This window comes from Astyanax mexicanus, chromosome 4 (assembly GCF_023375975.1).
Source record: "Astyanax mexicanus isolate ESR-SI-001 chromosome 4, AstMex3_surface, whole genome shotgun sequence".
Lineage (NCBI taxonomy): Eukaryota > Metazoa > Chordata > Actinopteri > Characiformes > Acestrorhamphidae > Astyanax > Astyanax mexicanus.
Window position 1 is genome coordinate 47,020,341 of NC_064411.1, and position 7,309 is coordinate 47,027,649.

Here is a 7,309-nt window from a genome sequence, read left to right on the forward strand (position 1 = left end):
AAAGTGGCCCCTTTTATCTGACTCCACCCTATATAAGATACCAAATACTAAATCCTATCAGCTTTTTCATTTAAGTTGTTCTTCAGTAGAAATGCATTTAGTTTGCAAAAGCTTCTGAGTTTGTAAATGAGTGCAGTGTTTTTTTAAGGTGGAGAGGGGGCGGGGCTTTGGGAAAAGGAGCCAATTTGGCTGTGCTCCCGGAGAGCTTGCTGCTCTCCTGCCCAACGAAGGGTGCTCAAATCCCTCAGTGACCAGCTGGACCTTATGGATTATCCCAGTGCTGAGGGAGAAAAAAATCACTTGTTTTAATTACACCCACATACTTTTCTCTCTCCCCAGCTCTCTCTTTCTCCGTCACACACAGATTCAAAACAGAAACGCTAGAGAAATGCGGTTCATCTCTATGTTCTTTCTTTGCTGTTTCTTTCTTCTTGTTATTCACTTTTACATGTTTTAATTTCCACCATTTTCAGCCTTGAACTGTATGATCTTTATGTACTTTCTTAATTTTTAAGATTTTGTTTTTCAGTTTTCTTGGTGAATCCTTTAGACTTCTGCAAAAACTAAAATCCTCCCAAGGCTAGCTTCCAAACAGACTTTTTCAATGCAAGAATCTGCATTAACTATAAATACAAGCCTTTCTTTGTGAATGTGCCTTGGTAATTGATATGATGTTTGAGCAGTTGAGCATGTGGCGAGGATTAAGTCTCACTAAATGGGAAACATTACGAGAGATTAAAAATGCACTATTACTAATTACAAAAATGCACTTGCACATGCTACTGCCCTGTGCAACTCTGTGAATGCAATCCAAATACGTCTGAAATTTGATTTAGAGGAAAAAAAACCCTGAAAGAGTCTGTTTTTTATTCTGTAATCCACTCCAGTACAATCTATTGACCTTGTACTGAAACACTGTGTCATGGTGGTCACTGAGCACGACTCACAGAAAGGTCAAAAGCTTTCACTAAGGTTTACTCAGACAGGAAATGATGTCCAGGCTACAGATTGCGTGTCTGGGTGATGGGCGCACACTTGTTCTTTTTTCATTCTGTCACCCATGAATCCTGCTATCACAAGTGTGCATAGCTTAAGCTGCAGAACACATGCTGGGCCAAAAACGCTTCCATGAAATATCCATAAATTATGTAAGGTGGGAGTGGTCAGAAACTTGGAAGGTAACTGGCTGGAGTTCCACAGCATTATCAGCACTATCTCCAGTAGCAAATCTCCAGAACCACAGCAAAGACATTTATTTTTTAACAATTCCATATAATACATAATACTGATTCTGAGCTGATTTTGTTTTGTTTAATTTAACTAGAATGATGACAATCCCAATCTGGATTAGTTTCAGTTTGGCGCTCTTGGTAGCAACCAGCAGATCTTCATTTTTACCACAGTGCTGGTAGCATTTTAAACAAGAAAATTAAAAAGGATATTCTCTAGAGACAGCTATTTAAAGTGTTGATCCTATCATCAGGACAACTCTGGTTTGATCCCTTTTTCAGATACTGATGCCACAGCCATCTAAAAGTCTCAGAGATCATTGAGACACTCTTAGACTCTCTTAAAGCCAGTCATTAGTGGTTTGATGGCATCATATGACTCATAGGTGTTCACTAAATATTAAAAGTATCTGTTGAACCATGGACTATGAATCTACTCTACTGCCTCTACTCATGGCATAACCAGCAAGATAATCATTTCTTTTTGTTGAAGGGTGGGACATTATCCACAAACAGATAAAATGAGTGTCACAAGAACTTCCATTCAAATTCCAAACAGTGACCAGTCTCCTTATTTATATAGTTTCTGAGAAAGCAAGCTGTAGAGACCTGTTGTCTGTAAAATGTATTCATGCTAAAAAATGAAGAAACAGAAGCTGTAATGTGGGAGCAAGTAGAACGCATTCATTTAGTTCTAAGTCATGAGCACTGTGAACGAGAAAAGCCGGGTTAAGCCCTAGAGTCACTTCAGAGCCATTAGACTCATTTCAGAAAAAAAAATAACAGTTGAGAAAGAGAGAGAGTAGGAGCTAGTTGGAGCTGTGTAGGAGCTCCTGACTCAGATCAAGCTGAAGTGCAACACAGATCTCGCTCATTTCTCACCTTCAGAAACTCAACTGTGGCCATTTTGATCCAAATATCAGATTCCTATTTGCAGATCTTGTGTCATGTGATCTGAAAAGCATGGCCATTTCATGATGACATAATTAAACTGCACAATGAGAATGTTACGGAATACCTTTGGGGGGGAAAAATGGAAGCAAAAGGACAACCTTCCGGGAAAGTAAAAAGCATAATCCATGATAAAAAAACAGCAGCAATTAACACAGCCCATCTGTTGGTGCAAAGCATTGTAGGCTTAAAGGGACCCTGGCTGAAAGAGGCTGTATTTCTGTCCTGCTGAAATATGATAAACACTGCGTGAGAAGTATGTTTTTTATTCGCTCTGTTTTATGCTCTATGAGAGTTCGATTTACTCATTTTTGACTTTATTTATGTCCGACTGTATCATGTGGGCATATGGGCATCACTGGGTATTGGTGTCTGGCCAAAATCAATGAAGAACACTGGACCAAATAAACAAAATAAGAATGAATCTGACTTTAAAATAAATCTAAGTTTAAGCTCATTCTTTTTAGGCATCGCACTGGAGATCAAACTAACAACTTACCAGTCCCAAGCCCTCTTCTCTAACATTGAGGCTGTAGCTGTCTTGTCCCTGGAGAGAAGTACTGCCAATAGAATAGGACTCTCTGCAGATTGACATGAACCTACTGGCATCATGCTTAAAGGAGAACTCCAGTGTAAAATGGACTGTTGTTGTAGTAAAATGCTTTTGATGTAGTAAAGCGCAAGCTTCAGCTCTGTGCATCACAAGTTTGTTAAAAACCACTGTTTACATCCCATAACGCTAGCTTCAGCTCCATGCGCCACCATCAGTGTACTGATAATGACAGACATATATATATATACATAGACTCGGCATAGCCTGCCTCCTGGCACCGGCTGCTATGCTATGCGAAGTCTATGTCTATATGTCTGTCATTATCAGTACAGTGATGGCGGCGCACAGAGCTGAAGCTAGCGTTATGGGATGTAAACAGTGTTTTTTAATAAACTTGTGCACTTTTTAAGTTATTAATGCCTCGTTTTAAATGTCAGGGCTCTTTGGATTCTAGCAAGAAGGTGTGGAGCTACTTTGAGCTGGATAACAGTGGAAAAAGTGATTTATCGTGTCACCCAGTCTGAAGGGTGTTTGGACAAACTGTTAAAATTTCTGGATTTAGGAACATTGTGGGAGAACGGAGGTGTGCTATTCATCAAAGGTAAGTCGTTTTTTTATTATGTTTTACTACATAAAAAGTTTATTTTACACCAGAGTCCTCTTTTAATGCCAGATGTAGGCTAGCGGGTCTAAAAGGTAAAAAGTTCCTAGCATTAAGATGTGTTCTCTGGAAGGATGATGGCTACCTCATCCAGTAATTTTGAACGGGATGAACTGGTGAGTTGTGGACAAAGTGGGGTGGTGATTATCCAAAAACCTGACCTCAGTAATGTTCAGAAAGTCTTGTCTAGACATTAGAAAGAGTTACAAAAAAAAAAAAGCAGGATAAACAATTTTTAATGCCAGTGATTTTATAAGAAACCATGAATGAATGAGCAACTTGTTCCAATGCTTTTGTCAATTTTATCAAAAATAAAATAATGGATATACAATGGGTTTTTTTGTTTGTGACAAGTTTGTTGATAATATAAGTAATTAAAATACAAAATAATATAACAGTCATGACACTATATGATACATTACTATTTCTGAGGTTAGATATCTTCTCATATATAAAAACAGACCTAATTTCTCTGAGTTGATAGGATTTATTTTGGCTAAAATGGACTTAGAGTAAGCAGGCTATAGCTGAAACAGCAGGTGGTGCCGGTCAGACTCAAAATGGCATGCAACGTCCATCCCCTTCTTAACCAAATTCGCTTTAAAATCATCCATTTTAGGAGTGGTTATTTTAAACAAAATAAGACCGGTACTGAATGTTATCAATATCACCCATAACGAAGAACATCCATGAAGGTTAAAATCACCTTAAAATAAGGCTTTTACACAAACTGCACAATCTCAAAAATAGGAAAAAGAAAGTGCCTAAGAGAGAGAGAGACAGGAGATTAACTGTGAGGATACCAAACACACTAAAAGTAATTACACAGCACTTCCTCTCACCACACCATCTGCACACTGTTTGACCACTATGACTAAGTAGATCTCTGTTGCTCTCTCTCTCTCTCATACACATATGCAAGACCACTCACATGTGGAAATGACCCATATAATCAAGTAGTATTTACAGTGGCAGTAGAGGACAGGAAGCAACTGGAAATACTGGAATATTAGTTGGTTGGGGATAAAATTACTGAAACTATATATTAGCATTTTTTGTTTTTGTAGCTATTTATAGGTACATGTTTGAGTAAAATGAACATTGATGTTTTATTCTCTAAACCACAAACAACATTTCTCAGAAATTCCAAATAAAAATATTGTCATTTAGAGCATTTATTTGCAGAAAATGAGAAATGGCTGAAATGACAAAAAATATGCAGAGCTTTTAGACCTCAAATAATGCAAAGAAAACAAGTTCATATTCATAACGTTTTAAGAGTTCAGAAATCAATATTTGGTGGAATAACCCTGGATTGTAATCAAAGTTGTTGTGCATCTTGTCATGTTCTCCTCCACCAGTCTTACACACTGCTTTTGGATAACTTTATGCCTTTACTCCTGGTGCAAATAATCAAGCAGTTCAGTTTGGTTTGATGGCTTGTGATCATCCATCTTCTTCTTGATTATATTCCAGATGTTTTCAATTTAGTAAAATCAAAGAAACTCATCATTTTTAAGTGGTCTCTTATTTTTTCCAGAGCTGTATTATATTTAATATAATAAGTATATGAGGAAATGTTTAACTCAGATATTAATAGCAAAGGCCCCATTTAACATAAAATAAACAGGTTTGTTTTACTGTGTACCAGACAACTGTGTACAGAATATGCAGTTTAATTATTTTCTATCTTTATTTTAAGGAAAATAAAACTATAAAACTATTTAGTATATATATATATATATATATATATATATATAATGAATATACATATACACACACAAATGAACTCTGACTAATAGAACCATGCATTTCAAATGTTTACCAGACAAGTTTTTTGATATGTAAAACTAGTCAGAATTACACTAGAGGCATATGCGCACTTTCTACAGTTTCTCCGAGACTATCTAGTTATAATCAGCTATATATAGATATGCAGTTAGAGTTTTGAAATTATAGGTGACAGATAACATATAAGGTATATAACTGAGAGTAAAGTTCCTGCTAATATGACTCGTCAGGGTGTCTGTAGAGCTGATATAATTACTAGTAAATATTGCAATCGCCAATAACATATGAAACGTTTTTTTTTTTTGCATGTTTTTATTAATTTTGCCACTTTTATTTACCAGAAAGGCGATTACAAAACTACAAAATATGAATATTATTTATTCGGAACTAAACATTTTTAATGCCAGAGAGTAAAGTTCTAGGAAATGAATTGTAACCGATAACTGAACTAAATAACATTAAGCATATGTAGTCCTGGATATATAATAAGTAAGGATGTCTTTCTGTAAATACCTATAAAGCTGATATTATTACTAGTAAATATTTCATAGCTGAAATCTGCAACGAGATAAACCTGCAATACAGAAATCAATATTGATAGCACCAGACGTGCAAAGTTCAACTACCGCTCTTCTGTTTTAGTGATAACTGCAAAAGGATTGATGAAAGAAAGCCAGAAAGAGGCATTAACCCCTGGTCACAATATTCATTTTGATAGAGCAGCTCAGTCCGGGAGGAACGTGCTCTCTTGAAAAGGTTTTAACCTCTCTGAGGATTAACCAAATTCAGAGCATTGCTTCATTAAACTCAGAGAACTGCAAGCAACTCCAACACTGCGCTCTAGTGGTGGATACAGATCTCTGACCACTGAGCTCTAAAGTTTAAAAAACAGCAATACTAACTATAATATATAGAAGATATGCAGTGAAGAACCCCTGTTAATGGTTTTCCTTTATAAATCATTGGTTGTTTAGATCAGCAGTTTCAGTTAAATATATAAATATATAAATATATATATATATATACATATATAAATACCATGTAGCAGACGAACACAGAGATATTTGAGAAATGAAATGAAGTTTATAGGATTTACAGAAAGTGTGCAATATATCAATAATTCTTTAAACAAAATTATGAAGGTGCATAAATTAGGGCACCCTTGTAATTTTATTAATTTGAATATCTTTAGCACAAATTATTGGAACAACATTTCTTTGGTAAGCTCATTGACCCTTGACCTACAGATACAGGTAAATCTAAGTATGAGAAAGGGTTAATTTGCCCAACTGCAAGTTTTTCTTGGCTTTCAATCACAACTCTTAAATGACCTGAAAACAAAGACTGATCAACATCATGGTTTAAAGGAAAATATAAAAAGCTGAAATGTCAGAGATTTCAGCTGATCAGTTTCCACTGTAAGGAATATAGTGAGGAACTGGAAGTTCACAGACACATTTCTGTTCCAGTGTCAGTTCCATCATGCTGTGGGGCTGTGTGATCAGTGCAGGTACTGGGAATCTTGTTAAAGTTGAAGATTAATTGCATGGATTCCAGTCAATATCAGTAGATTCTTGAGAACAATGTTCAAGAATCAGTGAGAAAGTTAAAGTTGCGCCGGTGCTGGATACTTCTACAAGACAATGACCCTAAACACTAAACACTGCTCAAAATCTACTAAAGCATTCATGCAGAGGAACAAGCACTGAACATCTCAGTCCCTAGACCTGAATATTATTGAACATCTGTGCTATTTTTAATGAAGCACCAGTAAAGCACCATAAATGAGGAAACCCATTGTTTGCTGATATCAATGGCTTCCAGACTTCAGGCAGTCATCCACTGCAAAGTATTTAACAAAGTATTAAAAAAATCACATTTTATTTATGGTAAAACTAATGTGACCAATTACTTCTGAACCCCTGAAATGAGGAGGTTTTGTACAAAAATGGTATCAACTCCTTAACACTTTATAGCATATTTTTGTTCACCCCCTTGAATTAAAATTTGGCATCAATATTCAGAAATTAATCTTTTTTGGACAGCCAAACACGGTGAGATCTGTGTGTTCTATTTTATGTTTCAGTGAAGCCAAGCCAGATATGAAGAATAAGAAATTTTAAA